Genomic DNA, 17,682 nt, shown 5'->3' with positions numbered 1-17,682 from the left:
AGAAACACAACTTATAGTTACCATGACGGGATTTATTATCTACTCAACTCTATGTCACCTCAAATCCCATTATAATGTTACATAGAAAACTGTGAATTGTTAGTTTTGAATTGCGACCAAAGGAGTTACATCACCTCCACCTAATTTTCTGAGTAATTCAATCAGATTTTATAATCACCATCCACTTTTGACTTTAATATAACTCTGAACCCGCCCTGCATATCCACAAACATTTCCAACTTACTTTTCAATTAATCAGTAACTCCAAAGTAAGGCGCGACCAATGACCACGGCACACGGCAAGCTAATCGAGGCTATTCACTGGAATTTCCGAACACCTGCAAAGTCCAAAATCCAGTAAGTAAGCAAGTAAGCACCATCAACAAAATAATTAGCAAGTTGCTCATTGATTCAACTTACTACAGTCAGTGTGAAACAACTTATCTTAAATACAGACCAGAGAAACCATGAATGGGATGGGAATACAATTACAAATAACATTTCCATTCGTTCGTAACATACATAGCAAAATAATAATAATATTGTTGCGGATATGGGATTTGGCCTCCATATCCGCTTGTAAATATTCCCCTATTTCCCCAATACTCCCCAACTATCCCCAATCCCCCATTCCCTAGTCCCATTGTCTGTAAACAACACTCTGTAGAACCGACCTTCCCCTTTTTCCCCCATTAAATGTCGTGCCCAGGTCCACCGCATCTCACGTAGACAACTTTCGGACATCTTGCTAGTTATTCTTAGTCTATGTCAGTTAAGGACTCGTTTCCATTAATTCTGACTCTTCGTTGCACCAGAATGTGATTGTATGGCACCAGTAGTGAGTTTAGGACCTCCCCATACCTCCTCCCATCTTCCCCATGAAACAACAACAACAACAACAACTACCACAACAGCGCGCGGGGAGTGTGCGTCCTCACTCAGGCTCGGTTAGCCGCCATTACCCATGTGCGCCGACGGGGTTACCACGAAGGGGCTGCCTGTCGGCCCCTCGTCAAGGGCGGAGCCCGGTAACCCCCCGCACCCAATCAGAAGCAACGGGCCGATTCCATCTGGGGCGGAGCTAACGAGCCGAGGGCATGTCACTCCCCGCCGGATATACGCAGCGACTTACCGGACGTGACGTGAGATGCGCCTCAGCCACGAAGGAGAAACAGACGCCACCTCCAGCGCGTCGAGACCTCCCGCATCTCTGGACCGGACCGGGTCGATTCTGCCCCTGCACCTTGAGCCTCGACTACCTGCCCTTCCTTGCCATCAATCCCCGTGTGAGTCAGTCTTGTCCTGTTTATCTGTGGTCTGTCGGGGTTACTATAAGACCGTGATTAAGTGCCTACCTTCCTATGCTGTCTCTCTTGTCCTTGTAATCTAACGTTCCACAATATTATAACCTCCTCCGGAGGTCTTGAGAACTGTACCCCTGGTGTCGTGTCATTTTAACCCAGCCGTTGTGTCCTTTCCTCAATTGATTTAGCGTAGCGCGACTCGGCCAACATTCGAGTATAATCGGGTAAACTGTGCAGACGCGGTCATACCAAACCGCTCGGTAAACCAACATCCACAACCGCGTCTGTAACATTTGGTGGCGAGGAGTTGGATTCGGACCTGGGACTAAATTTGTTAGGCCCAAATTTTGGAACACCAATTGTACCATTAGGGTAACAATTGGTGTTGGGAAGTGGAATTCGATCCGGAGCGCGTTTCACGCGCTCGAAATTATAACGGCGAAATTTGATTTTGTTTTACGAAAATAAAAACCCGAATTTTGAAAGTCGCGCTATGGCAGATCAAGACGGCTGGGTTCCGGTAGAGGAGAGTGAGGCAGGGTCGATCCAGGACCAAATTGAGGGACATGGGGAGAGCGAAGCAGCGAGGGTAGCAGACGCACAAAATGGCGCCTCGCACATGGCCACGGCGACCGCGCCCGCGACCGTGGTAGCGCCCCTGGTGGATTCGAACCTTTTCCTCCTGCAAATGAGGGCCTTTATGGAACAAATGGGAGACCAAATTGGAGGTTTGAAAAACAGTATAGAAGCTCAGGGTGAGCGATTGGAGGGCAAAATAGGGGTAATGGGAAACGAAATGGGGGTAATGAGGGACGAAGCGAGGGGTACCGGTGAGGGGTTAGACAATAATTTTAAGGGATTAGACGAGAAATTTGGGAAATTAGACAATAGATTAGGGGAAATACAGGAGGGGTTAATGGGGGTAGAAAACAGAATAGCCGCTCAAGAGAATCAAATGGAAGGGATGCAAAAAGGGTTAGAGGGGTTAGAAAACACCATGGAAGGCAAATTGAGGGACATGAGGGACCAAGCGGAAAGGGAAGTTAAACAAATGGGGCAGCAGATAGAGGGGGTCAGAATGGGGGTAGAAACCAAACTGGATGCTCACAGGGAGGAAATGGAGCAGATGAGGGTGGCATCTGGGCAGGAGATGCAAGTGATGGGAGAAGAGATCAGAAGAGGTGTGAGTGAGGAGGTCGGAGGAGTGCGCGAGGAGGTGAGGCACTGTAAGGAGCGCATGGAGAAGGAGGTGAGAAAGGGGACTGTAAAATTGCAAGGTGGTATAGAGGAGTTGACGCTGGGAGTAGAACAACTGACAGTGGGACAAAAGGAGTTGGGGGAACAGGTAAAGAAGAACACAGCGGTAATAGAGGGGTTAAAATCGACACAGAAGGAGATGAAAAAGGACGTAGGGGTAATTAAAAAAGAGTGTCAGACGGTACATGAGGACTTGACGAGGAAAATGAACAAGGTGGTAGAGGTGATGGAGGTTAAAGAGCGGGAGGTGCGGGAGCACATAGAAAAAAATAAAGTGGAGTTAGAGGAAGAACTTAAAGGGGCGCACGAGGAGATGAAGGAGGTGAGGCAGAAATTAGAAGAAGTGGAAGAAGGGGTGAGCGAAATTAAGAAGCGACGGAGAGAGGATAAGAAAGAGATAAAAGAGGAGGTAAAAGAATTGGTCCAAAGTCTGTGTTCGGATCGTGATGATGTGCTCATTAACCGGATGAGGGATTCGCAGGTGATGGCGGAGAAGCGAAGAGAAAGAGGACCCGGTGTAAGTGGTGACCAATATGGTCGTGCATATGATGCGCCAGGTGATTTAATAAGCTTGGGGGTCGAGATGGACCCGGGTGTTCGTGAGAGGCCGTTGGTGAAGTGTGCGACAGGTCTGGTGTGCGAAAGAGGAGGTGTGTGAGAAAGTCCGACTCTGGGGTGTGTGAGGAAAAAGTGCGTGCCAAGGAGTGAGGGTGCTGGCGAGAGTGAGTCGGTCGTAGCGCGTGTGCGAGGGAGCACATGGAAGCGCGGTGTGGTAAGTGTTACAGAGGGTGTGACGAGAGAGTGTGCGCAGGAGTGTGCGCGAGAAAGGTGTGTGACGGACAGGTGCATGGGGAAAGAGTGCGCTGTCAAAGGCAAGGGAGAATGCACGCCTGTGGTGAGTGTTACAGAGGGTGTGACGGGAGAGTGTGCGCAAGAGTGTGCGCGAGAGAGGTGTGTAATGGACGGGTGCATGAGTAAGGGTGAGTGCGTTGTCAAGAGTGGTGGTGAGAGGAGTGAGAATGACAAGGAGCGTGAGTGGGAATGCACGCTGGAATTGGTAGTGAGGCACGTGGTTGGGTGTGCGAATGAGAGCACACCTGTGATTGTCACAGAGGAGGTGACCGAGGAGGGGGTGCGAAGAGGTGTGTTGGTGAGGTGTGCTACCAACGAATGTGTGCCAAAGTGTTCGGTGGTCAGGTGTGTGACCAAGGCTGTGAGTGGAATGAGGGTACCTGGGTGTGTAAGGAAAGGTACGAGGAGCATGGGCACGGCTGGATGTGTGAGCAAGGAACGGGCTGCGGGGTGTAAGCATGCAGGTGAGGCATCGAAGGTAACCGGGTTAGAGGTTAGAGCGACTTTTAGCCGAATCGGGCCCTCGGTGCGTGCTGGGCCTCGCTTTGAACGGCCGCGTCCGTGCTCCACTAGGCGGAGCGGGCGGCTGGATAGGAAGGGTCGTCATGGCGACCACTTTTTGTTGAGGCATTCCGGCAGGTCGAGATCGAGCCATGGGATGGCTCCGTGCCGAGATGGTGCGTGGGATCTCGGCCCGGGTAAACCTCCTTCCCTGCACCGAATGCAGGACGCATCCAGCCGCTGGCACAGAACAACCCGCATTCATGGCTTGGCTTTACGAAGCCGGGCTTTGGACAGGAATTGGCGCACCGAGAGGAATTAGTGAGTAGACTGGGTGATGAGGTTAGTGTTTTGGACCCAAAATTAGAGAAAAACAAAATTTGATGATTGGCAAGGGATTGGCAGTAGTGATTGGCAGATGATGGGTAGTGATTGGCAAATTTTTTATTTGTTGAAATTTGATGTGCAAAATTGGTAGTGAGCGATGGGCCCGGTGGGTAAGGCTGGCATCCCTGCCGCCCTTCCCATGTGGGGCAAATGCGCTATAGTTTATGGGGTGTATGGCAGTGAAAACTAGCCCGGGTGGGTTAGGTTATATTGATAGTGATCTAGCGAAGATGACATTAGGTGACGTTAAGGTTAGTTAGTGACTGATACCTGTAGTGGGGACGCAGGTAGATTAGTATGGATGATAATGACGTGGGAGCGCAATAGTTTAAAGGGACGACTGGGAAGCGCAAGTTTCAGAGGGGAGTGGTTAGCTGAGATGATGCCGTGTGTGTGAGAATTGAACTGGTGTGATTGCACAGGTGTGAAACTGGACAGCTGTGTGGAGCAGTGTATGAGTAGTGAGTGTTGTGGATCAGCGCGAATGCGCTTGGGGAGAGAAGGGTGCAGGTGGCACCAGGTGTGAGAGCACAGGTGTGCAGGTACAGGTGTGTGGAGAGAGTTGGAGTAAGTGGTACGGAATGGTGCGAAGGTGTGGATGGGGGAAGAGTGGACCCCTTTCACGAGTACCCGGGGCGGGTAGTGTAAGTGTTAGGTAGAGGGTATAGGTAAATTGTGGTTGGATATTGGCATTTGTGGTGCGGTTGCAGAATGGTATTGTGGATGGGTGCATTAGTGTTGTGGAAATGGCTGGGCGTGTAGCCTGTTAGTGTGTGTAGTTGGTTGGGCACTCCACCACTGTGAGGATGTCGGCCAGGTGAGGCCGCCGGTGGGCTCTGGGAGCCGTTAGTGTCAGTGGGTGCCTGAGGATCCCGGGTGTGGATCGGGTAGCCCAGTGCCAGAGAGGGCACCGAGTGGGGAGAGCGCCAGAGGGCCTTCCCCAGGTAGTTAGGTTAGGGTAAGGAGCAGGTAAGCTCAGAGGCAACTGCAGTGGTGGAGGTGTGCAGGTGGGTAGACCCGCTGGGAGAGGTACACGCCACAGCCCAGAAATTGTGCGAGGGCACCGGGAGATGAATCGGGGGAGTGAGACCCCAAATTGAAAAGCACCACAGTTTGGTCAATGGGAATTGGTTTTTAGAACCCATAGTGTAAGAGGGCCAATGGTTTGGCAGGAGAAAGACCCCGGGTAATGTAAAGTTGTTAAAGTCATTTAGGAAATAGTTAGGATTGATGAACCTGTCGCACCATATGCAGCCACTTACCTGAGGTGGTGATGATGACTCCACACCTGTGTTTTCTTTGTTCTGTGTGCAGGAAATGAGAATTGCTGTGTGGATTGGTGAGACGCATCACGACGTGGATGAGACATTGGGGTGATTCCATCTCTCCCTCCTTAGGAGGGACTGATGATGAATTGGTAATGGCAAATTTTGATGTTCAGTTGGAGATGGCAAATTTTGATGAGAGTTGAAAATGGCAAATTTGATTGGTTAGGAGGGAGAGAAGACGAATTTGGTATATGGGAGGAACGAGGAAGACAGTAGGGACGTTTGTTGATTTGTAAAGTAGATGTTTATGGGTAGTGTTGTGTTTTGTGGATACAGTAAGGGCTAAGGGAGGGGCCATGTAGGTTACATGGTGGGGGGGGGGGGGGCGTACGATAGGAACGTACCTGTCTCACCTGGTTCCCATGTGCCCCCAGTGTGCGTCATCTTGTATTGCGTGCACTTTTGCGCCCTTACCACCTTACTCACTTGTCTGCTTCTTTTGTCTCCCACCTCCGAGGATCTGGCTTTGGGGCAGAGAGAGAGGAGAGAGAGGTGCTGGCTCCGCAGTTGTGTGCCTGCACTTTCGCTGCTTGCTGCCTGGATCGATACACCATATGGACCGCAATGTTTGTGGCCACCCACCATGGACCGCAGTTCTTTTGCGAGCAAGCACCACCCATGGATGGACCTATGGGTCAACGTGGCACCTATGCCATACAGGTGAACCACTAATAGTTGGCCCCCTGACGGCCACAATAAAGAAGCAAGAAGGCCAAGTGCACCACATGAAGGCAAGACCAGTGGCAGAACATCGGCCGGCTGCGACACCACCGGTGATTTATAAACACTTTATTGGTGCACCGGATGGTGCTGACTGTGTTATGGGGTGGTGCTTTTGGTGCTTGGAAGGGGTGCTCTGCACATTATTAAAGGCCGTAAGGCCACAGAGCACTCGTGGGTTGGTGTATCGATGCTGGCATGCGTGCTCTCTCTATGCATAACATCTGCATGTGTTCCTCCAAAAACAACAGGTCCTGGATCGTAGTGTAAATAGCAGCATAGTCTTGTAAATAATGCTCCCTACCAGCTGTATGTTTAGTTTGCGAATTCTTTCCGCGATTCGGTTGTCCTGTGGGTGTGTTTCTGTGAGGAGAAGGGTGCAACGTCGCAGGGGGACATATTTACTCATTTGTGAACATCTGTAAAACTGTCACACTCAGGGTAGAGTTAATAGTAGAGGGAACTACATCTGAGAGCCACACTAACGTAGGTAAAAATTTATCGGGTCGGGATGCCCCGAGGGTAGAGAAGGGTGCAATGTTGCGGATATGGGATTTGGCCTCCATATCCGCTTGTAAATATTCCCCTATTTCCCCAATACTCCCCAACTATCCCCAATCCCCCATTCCCTAGTCCCATTGTCTGTAAACAACACTCTGTAGAACCGACCTTCCCCTTTTTCCCCCATTAAATGTCGTGCCCAGGTCCACCGCATCTCACGTAGACAACTTTCGGACATCTTGCTAGTTATTCCTAGTCTATGTCAGTTAAGGACTCGTTTCCATTAATTCTGACTCTTCGTTGCACCAGAATGTGATTGTATGGCACCAGTAGTGAGTTTAGGACCTCCCCATACCTCCTCCCATCTTCCCCATGAAACAACAACAACAACAACTACCACAACAGCGCGCGGGGAGTGTGCGTCCTCACTCCGGCTCGGTTAGCCGCCATTACCCATGTGCGCCGACGGGGTTACCATGAAGGGGCTGCCTGTCGGCCCCTCGTCAAGGGCGGAGCCCGGTAACCCCCCGCACCCAATCAGAAGCAACGGGCCGATTCCATCTGGGGCGGAGCTAACGAGCCGAGGGCGTGTCACTCCCCGCCGGATATACGCAGCGACTTACCGGACGTGACGTGAGATGCGCCTCAGCCACGAAGGAGAAACAGACGCCACCTCCAGCGCGACGAGACCTCCCGCATCTCTGGACCGGACCGGGTCGATTCTGCCCCTGCACCTTGAGCCTCGACTACCTGCCCTTCCTTGCCATCAATCCCCGTGTGAGTCAGTCTTGTCCTGTTTATCTGTGGTCTGTCGGGGTTACTATAAGACCGTGATTAAGTGCCTACCTTCCTATGCTGTCTCTCTTGTCCTTGTAATCTAACGTTCCGCAATATTATAACCTCCTCCGGAGGTCTTGAGAACTGTACCCCTGGTGTCGTGTCATTTTAACCCAGCCGTTGTGTCCTTTCCTCAATTGATTTAGCGTAGCGCGACTCGGCCAACGTTCGAGTATAATCGGGTAAACTGTGCAGACGCGGTCATACCAAACCGCTCGGTAAACCAACATCCACAACCGCCTCTGTAACAATATTAATAATAAGCGTAATTACACATCGATTCAAAATTGATACAAAACTAAAAAAAATAATTGCAATGCGTTTCGGAGGACCTCCGCCGAACCCCTGAGACTGGCTCACTGAACCCCTGTGGTTCGGTCGAACCCAGGTTAAGAACCACGGGTGTAGATTCTCACACGATGGGAGGCCCAGAACTGCAGGACCACTGACATCCACAAAAATAAAAACTTGGGCTGGTCCACAGTGATCCCTTGTAACTGCAGGCCACGTCGACAGTGCCAAAACACTTGATGTGGGTTCCATTATACGCAGTTGAGACACTCTCTGCTGTCTGAAGAGAGCCAATTTAGGGTTCATAATTCGAATTTAGCATTTCGGGGAACATGTGTCGAAAAGTGCGAATGGGTAACGTGTTTCCTTGTGCACCTGTGTCCACCTTCAGCTTAAGATAATGAATACCCGGCCTGTTGCATAGACTGACATGAAGTGTTGTGTTAATCTCATTACGTTGACAAGGTGTTTCAATTGAATCAAAAGTCAATGAATCAAACCGTGATGCAAGATCATCGGGGTCATCGGTGTTGTGCCGACGCCTGTGTTGCTGTTCCATTATGCGCGTGTCATAGACTGCTTCGTGTTGTGTGTGCACTGGCATGGTGAACACTGTGAGTGCTAGGAGACCGCGAATACCTTGCGCATCGGTGTTGTCCTGGAACTCGAGGGTCTGGTGTATCTTCATGTTCTATGTTGTGAAGATCAACACGAGCATGTGATGTCTGGGGGTTCCAGCAAGCATGACCTGCAGGACAATAGTTGTTGGTTGCAGAGCTTCTCGATGAGAGGTAGGGTCGTGGTTGTTGAAACTTGGACGAAAGACGAACTTGGCCCAATGGCCTCGTTTAGCACACCATCTGCATGCCTATAGTGGTAGAGCTTTTGTAAGTAGCGGCGCCTCTCCAGCTCCTCATGGATGAGGTTGTCATCGTCGTGCACGTTGGTGATTCTGGTTGGTACCAGCGATTTGATTTCTCTGCCCATTAGCAGTTGAGCAGGACTTGCCAAGCTGTACATCACCGGGGTTGACCGCCAAGCTGGCAGTGCCAGATGAAAATCATTTGCCTCACTTTTTGATTTGCCAAGGATAGATTTCACTGTTTCGACTTGGTGCTCAATGAATCCATTCGATTTTGGGAATGTTGGGGATGAAGTGAAGTGGTCAAAATTCAATTTCCCAGCAAATGAACGAAATTCTGTGCCGGAGAAATGAGGACCATTATCACTCATAAACGTATCAGGAATTCGGAACTCAGAAAAAATCTGTCCCAAGGTCGCAATAATCGTGCGACTGGGAGCAGACTCGGGCAGTTTGCGAACAATAGGAAATTTGGAATAATAATCTGCGATGACAAAGAGAACAATCATTTATTGCAGCACCCGGAATCATGTTTATGTGCATCGACCCGTACACACACCGCCTGTCCCCTCACCAGAACTTCACCTTCATACTCCAACTTCCGGTTCCACACCGCCCACCCACACCAACGGAAGCACTTCCGGTTCCACACAACGAATGTTATACCATTACATTCATATTTGCTCGCCTATTGTCGGACGACAATCACGTGGTACTCAAGTTGCTGATAATTTGCTATAATTTTATTATAAAACCCAAGTGTTCTTTCGCAGCTTCATTCAGTTGTTCATAAGATTTACCAGTGACTTCTATTTCCACTAGTTTTCATAGAGCGAGAACATAGAGTGAGCGCCCATCCAGGAGAGGATGGGTGCTCGCTCGCTTCTTGTCTTCGACGCCTTCCGCTGCCACCGCATGCAGTCCATCAAGACAAAGCTCGTCACCGATAAGACAGACCTCGCCATCATTCCTAGTGGAATGACAAAGATGCTGCAGCCACTCGACGTTACCGTCAACAAGCCAGTGAAAAAGGTGCTGCGCCGCATTTGGAACACATGGCTGCTTGAAGGCCAGCACACCTTCACCACAGGTGAGCGCATGCGCACACCGACGCTCCAAGACGTCACAGAATGTATCGTCAAAGTCTGCAACAAGCTTGATCCTGCCATCATCCAGAAGGGCTTCATCAAGTGCTCCATTTTGAACGCAATGGACGGTAGCCAAGAATATGCTCTCTGGACAGATGGCGACACCAACACACCAGACGGCGACGAATCCGCTGCGATGAAAATGATGTTCACGACCTGGACAATGACATAGAACATATAAATCTGGCTCGGAGCTTCTTCATCTCTTCAATGAGACGGGCAGGTCAGGTACTGAATACTTCACTTAATGATTGTGAACTTGCAGATTATATATTCTATATTTAACATTTAGCTATTCTTTGTTGTTGTTCTTTGAGTATTTCAACTTCCGTTTTCGAAGACGCCCTCGCCGATCGTTTCAATCTGAAAAAAAACTTACCAATGTATAGTACGCACCTCTAACTTTAAAAAGATTTTTGGGTAAAAAAAAAAATTGCGCGTTATAGTCGACGTTTTATGGTACTCCTTAATACACATCCCTTGTGCTTGCATGTAAGGCCTTCTCACCATTGAATGTCTTCCACCTAAAATTGCTGAACAGGCCCAGATTTTACATAACTATCTAAACTTTTGAATGTTTTATATGTGGCCAAATATGTGGTTTTAAATGTGGAGCTCGTATACTTGTGCATCTCCAAAGGTTCACGCACCATGCACACAAGTTGACTGTCAGAAGGATTCCTGTCATGTGCAGCCGGAATCGGAACAGCAGACTATGCTGGTGTGTGGAATGAAGCTTGAGGAGCCAGAAGGATTTCCTGAGATTCTACAGATAAAAATAGAGGATGTGAATTCCTTTGATCTGCAGGAGGAGCAAAGTGATCAGCCGAATGGTGAGTTGTGTGATTGACATCACTTCTGATGACATCTGTTTGTTTAGTGCGCTATTTTTTGTATACTTGATAGAGGCTCCTGAAAGACCTGGAGCAGAATGGAAGGGAATAAAATGGAAAGAGGAAACAACAACAGCAGAGTACAAGTGAGATGAAGGGGTGGGGAGAGAAGGACACATGGGGGTGAACAAGTGGCACAGAAGTTGAAGGAAACACAGGAAGAAGAGGAAGGGGAAATTGCGGATGATGAAACCAATCAACGAACAAACGAAAAGAGGTGAAGTGAGGTGAGATAGAGTGAGGTGAAAGAGGAAGAGAAAAGTTGTGAAAGAGGAAGAGAAAAGTTGTGAAAGAGGAAGAGGTGAAAAGAGGTGAGGTGAGAGGTTTGGGGAGATAACAATGACCTGGAAAAAGGGAATGCTTTGCAATGGGGTCACTTTGAGGTGAATAAGATCATGGTTGGATGGAGGGTGATCTGAGATTGTGATGAACAGCTTTCTTGAAGACTGTGGGATGGTGGGTTGGTGCAAACATTGATGAATTCAATACATGTGATAATGGATGGCAGTTTATTATACATGTGTCGAGATTTGAACTCAGACAAGGTATCTCAAAGACGTGTGTGCATAACTCTCAGGTATCTTGCCAGTCCAGTCCTTCAATACAATTCGTCATCAACACGTGATTTTTCCAAGCCACTCCTGAGCTTTGCTCCACTTTCTCACTCTTTTGATCCTTTCTCTTATCGTATGTTCACTCTCCTTATCTCTCCTTATCATATGTTTACTATGATATTGACACTCTCCTTATCACATGTCATGGCTTTGGCCTATTCATTCCATTGTCTGCATTTGTCAACATGTTAACCTGCCACACTCTGCATTTTGGTTTCCATGAGGATTCTTTCGAGACAAAAAAATCAACCAGTCACATGTTGGATCACAATTGTTTGTAATTTGAGAATAAACGCAGTTTAGTGGATAAAACCTTCTCTATTTTCCCTTATCTCCATTTTTCTCACCTTCTCTGTTTTGTTGGTTGTGATGTTGGGTGGTGGTGAGATTCCATTGAAGATGTGGTCAGGTCGGAAGCATCTCATAACATCGAGGCAGTTTATACAGAATGTAATGCTTTGATATAATGTTTTCACATGACGCCATTCCTGAGGGAAATGTTTTATTTGCTCTCTTCAAGAAAGATTTGACGTAAAAAAATTTTTTTTTTATGATTTCTATTGATTTTCATGCAATATTTATAAATCTATTTTAAGAGTATGAAAACAGCGATGCATGTGACACAAAACTGCCTGCATTTGATAAAAGTTACTTTTTCCAGATTTATTTGTGAAAGCGGAAGTGAAAACTGAGCACGACATTGATGCTCACCTGGATCGACCCGAACCAAATGATGCTAAAGCTCCTTTCCTCAAGAACCATCCCCACGAAGGTTTCTGTCAATGTCTATACATTTTGATTTGAGCAGTTTGATGATGAACTCTGGTGTTAAGAAAAAATACACGATGTTATGATTTAATTGCTTTAAGAAATAACCACATGGTAAATCAATTTCTCAAACATCAATTATTTATCCACTTCATTATTATATAAAATATTTTAACCAACAATAATATACCTTGTTGTGCCTTATTATCCTCTATTTGTGCAATCATCAATTCTGAGGTTTTAATTTGACACCTGTTGTAGATCCCAATGGACTTTGTCCAAGGCGGGGGTTTATTGATTGGGTCTCGTCCGTTCGTCTGCAACCATATCTCGGAGTTTTATGGACCGATTTTGTTCATACTTGGCACAAAGACAACACATCATGGTGTTCTTATGCATGATGGAAATGTTTTACTTTCTCTCTTCAATGGAGATATTAATGTTTTGATTCATTTTGATTCATATTGTTTTGATCGTTTTGATTCATATTGATGATTTTAATTTTTTTGTCATGATTACTCTGCCACCAAAGGTGGATGGAGGTTATGTTTTCACCCCTGTCTGTTTGTGACTTGCAAGATCGAAGATTTAAAAAGTATATTGGTCGGTTGCATTTGTTATTCTGTCTGTTTGTTACTTGGCCAAAAAAAACATTTTTTTGCAAGTATGTTGCTCACTCCGGTGTGTGTGTTTGTGTGTTTGTTTGTGTGTGTTTGTCTCTCCGCTCACTTATACTTGCCTGCAGCTCACAATTTTAAACCGATCTTCACGAATCTTCACCAAATGGTAGAGTTTGTGGTCCGACAAAATCCTATATATGTTTGAAGTCAAAAGGTCAACATAGGCCAAAGGTCAACCACTTTTTTTCAAATTTCTAAGATCCTCAATTTTAATCCGATTGACTTGAAATTTGAATAGGATTTACATATCGGCTCACCAACTATTTTTCAACCCCCAACTATTTTTGAGATCAGCATAGACCAAAAGGTCAACATAGGCCAAAGGTCAACAACAATTTCAAATTTCTAAAATCCTCAATTTTCATCCGATTGACTTGGAATTTGAATATGATTTGCATATCAGTTTACTGAAACCAACCACCAGCTATTATTGAGGTCAACATAGGGCAAAAGGTCAACATAGGCTAAATTTCTAAAATTGCCAATTTGCATCAGATTAACTTCAACTTTGAAGGCGATTTGCCCATCAGGTCACTGAATTCAACCACAAATTATTTTTTGAGGTCAAAAGGATGCTCTACTGAGTGCCATTCTACTTTGTTCTATTTTGCCAAGTGTCGCTCTATGAGTGAATTTTCATTTGTTACTTGCAAAATCGAAGATTTTTCAACTATATTGGTCGGTTGCGGTTGTGGTTCTCTGTCTGTCTGTCTGTTTGTTTGTCACCGGCCTACAGGTCACAATTTTCAACCGATCTTCACGAAACTTCAACAAATGGTAGAGTTAATCAAAAGCAAGAAGCCTATAGTTTTTGGGTCACCAACCCAAAGGTCACCAACTTTGCTACATTTCTAAAATCCTCAATTTTCATCCGATTGACTTGAAATTTGAAGACTTGCATATCTGGTCACTGAATTCAACCCCCAAGTATTTTTAAGGTCAACATAGTGTTACGTGCTCCTCCCCAAACCCCGGTCATGGTGTACCTCCGAGCCCCGAGAGGAGTCACGGCAGAAAGATGTGATATTCTGTGTGTCAAAGATCAATGGTGAAACCACACCAATTGTTACCAACAAACAAGTATTGTACTGAGGTCACACTAGAATAACAGCACAAAAACAATAGTAATCAATTGTACAACCAATATATCATTCCGATGATGGTACCATCAGTTTCGTACAATATAACTCACTGTGCTCCAAGTGAGCGAAAATAACATTCCCAATGTCTGTCCCGGCTTCAAGCCAAAGTCGATCCACGCTCCAGTGATTAACAGAACGATGTTGGATCGAGACCAGAATCCCGCTCGGTTGACAGTCACACTGCCAAAGATGGGCAAAGGTGTCCTCAAGAAGCGACTGGGAAATCACACCTTCGGTTATGGATTTTCAACGGCTCCCCACACGGCGAACCGCAAATTCCCACTCGAAATCCACGTTACACATGCAAACCAGGCTAACGGCTGGATGCGTTGAAATGGTTGGAGCGAGGTGAAAAACCAGGAGTGATGCGAAATCGGGCGCGAGGCAAAATGGCCAACGGCCCGTACTCGAGGCGTAACGGCACTCCAATGATTCTCTTCGGAATCGACCGCAAAACCTGACACGCAGATTTATCTGTCACAGCGATAACAACTCTGTCGCAGGAATCCCTTTCCCAGGAAACCCAAAGTTCACTCGTGACCCCTGTTCGCCAGCGTTTGCTCAAGACCTCAAAGCAGCTCGGCTCCTTCTCCACTTCACTTGCTCCACCGCCTTTTCCTCTTCTTCTTCCTTCTTCTTCTTCATCCGGTTCCCGACCCGGTTTCCTGTTTCTTTATAAAACATTAATTTTTTTTACCTTTTGAAAACAGTTATCTCCAATTCACTTAAACGATAACAATAATAGTACATGGAACCAAAAATGTTTACAGTGGATGAGAACCACAACAACGGAAGTGACGAATCTGTAACACTTCCCCCCCTCAAGAAAGAAAGTTGGAACATAGTGAAAACTTTCTTTGCATGCAAAAACTCTTTTAACAAACAAAAGTAAAACTCCCACTCAAATGATCAATTCACGTGACCAACAATAATTAATATTCCCCAAAATAAAGCAACAAAACTTCCAAACAACCTTCAGGAATTTCCAAAGTTAGTTCACTCTGGATACACTCAGTTCACTCAGATACACCTCATAATGCTGAAGTGCTAGCAGGAGAGCAAGGGTCTCTTTTTCCACGGTGGCATAATTTGCCTGATGTTTGTTAAACTTTTTCGAATAGCAGCACACCGGGTGATCCATGCCATCACCATCTTCTTGTAATAGAACTGCCCCAGCCCCCACATCACTTGCATCAATGGCCAACTTGAATGGTTCTTGAAAATCCGGGGCTGCTAGGACAGGAGAGCTCATTAATATTGCTTTGACATGGGCAAAGGCAGCTTCACATTTGTCATCCCAAACAAACTTGGTCTCTTTCCTCAGCAAATTCGTTAAAGGGGCTACCACATCAGAAAAATTCCTGCAGAACCGCCGGTACCAACCAGCCATACCCAAGAATCTCATCAGCTCCTTCTTCCCTTTTGGAACTTGGAAGCGATCAATGGCTTCTATCTTGGCTGTCACCGGTTGCACCTGACCCTGACCGACTACATGGCCGAGGAACACCACCTGTGCTTTTACAAACTCACTCTTAGATAAGTTGATGGTCAACCCTGCCTCGGTCAGTTTCTTGAAAAATGCATGAATTTGTTTAATATGATCTTCCATGGTCATGGTGTGGATGATGACATCATCCAGATAAGCCTCCACCCCCTCAAGGTCTGCAATGAGCTTATTAATCAGCCGTTGAAATGCAGCAGGCCTGTTTTTCAATCCAAAGGGAAGAACCTTGTACTGATACAACCCATTTGGTGTGACTAAAGCCGAGATTTCCTTGGCTCCATCAGTAAGAGGAATCTGCCAATACCCTTTCAGCATGTCAAATTTAGTTACCTATTTAGCTGGGCCTATTCTATCAATACAGTCATCAATCCTCGGGATGGGATATGAGTCGGTCTTCGTCACTGTATTAACCCGTTTTAAATCCGTACAACAGCGAAAACTGCCAGCGGGTTTTGGAACCAACACACATGGTGAGCTCCATTCACTGCTGCTTGGTTCAATGATGTCATTCTCCAACATATACTGAACCTTCTTCCGAAGATACTCCATCTTTGCAGGGTTCATCCGATAGGGGTGTTGCTTCACAGGAGTGGCTTCCCCCACCTCAATATCATGATATACCTAGTCAGTACGACCAGGTACATCTGTGAAGAAATATGCAAACTCGAAAATTAGGCTGGATAGTTGTCCTTGTTGTTCCCTCGTCAAATGACCTAATTTCTCATCTAAATGACTCAACACTTCCGTGTTCGTCAATCTGGGACAAGCCTGGTCATCAAAGTTATCAAACTTCACACCGGTCTTGACTTCTGGATTCTCTTGCACCCTGACTACAGGCACGACAGGTGAGACAGGAACCATTTTTCCCACAGGCTTCCTCTCATGATATTCTTCAGTCAGTTGACATGACACAGCTGCCGCTTTTTCCGGCAGTCGGGAGTTGTCACCACGTAATGTTTCATAAACCCTCCTTTTGATTGCATAGGGACCGAAATATCTATCCTGTAGTGGCTGACCTGGAACAGGAAGCAACACTAACACTCGGTCTTCAGGACTGAAATTTCTTGTCTGAGATTTCTTGTCATGTCTCACTTTCATTTTATCCTGTGTCACTTTCAAGTTTCCTCTTGCAACGTCACAAGCCTTTGCCAATCTGTGCCTAACCGTTGACACATACTCCACCAATGTTGACTGTGACTCCTCCTGTAGCCACTGTTCTTTCACCAATTTCAATGGTCCTCGCACTGAGTGTCCAAACACAAGTTCAAAAGGACTGAATCCCAATGACTCCTGAACAGATTCCCTCGTAGCAAACAACAATAAGAATATTCCTTCATCCCAATCCTTGTCACATTCAAAACAATACGTTCTGATCATATTCTTCAATGTCTGGGGAAACCTTTCCAAGGCCCCTTGGCTCTCGGGATGGTAAGTACTTGATCTTACTTGCTCCACTCTCAACAGGTGTACCACTTGCTGAAAAAGCATTGACATGAAATTGGAACCCTGATCAGACTGGATGACCTTAGGTAGGCCAACCAAAGTGAAAAATTTAATCAAGGCCTTCGCAATAACTGCCGCAGTAATTTTTCTAAGAGGTACTGCATCTGGGAACCTTGTGGAATGTGGAAGCGCACATGATGGTCAGCAAATACTGATGTCCAGCCTTAGTTTTAGGTAAAGGGCCGACACAGTCAATAATGACTCGGCTGAATGGCTCTTCAAAAGCTGGAATTGGTTTTAAAGGTGCGGATGGGACTTTCTGATTAGGTTTTCCCACCAGCTGGCAAGAATGGCAAGATTTACAGAACTCCGCCACATCACGTCGCAATCCTGGCCAGAAAAAATGTACCAATATTCTGTCACATGTCTTGTTCACTCCAAGGTGCCCGGCCAAAGGTGTCTCATGTGCCAAACTCAATATCTCCTTCCGGTACAGCGGTGTCACCACAATTTGGTAATGAACTTTCCACTCGTCATTTGCTGGCACCTCCGGTGGTCTCCATTTTCTCATGAGTATTTCCCCTTTCATGAAGTAACCAACAGGTATCTTCATGGCCTCTTCCTCTGTAACGGCTTTATCAATCAAACTC

This window comes from Myxine glutinosa, chromosome 5 (assembly GCF_964187855.1).
Source record: "Myxine glutinosa chromosome 5, kmMyxGlut1.1, whole genome shotgun sequence".
Classification (NCBI taxonomy): domain Eukaryota; kingdom Metazoa; phylum Chordata; class Myxini; order Myxiniformes; family Myxinidae; genus Myxine; species Myxine glutinosa.
Note: the sequence above shows the minus strand (reverse complement) of the source record.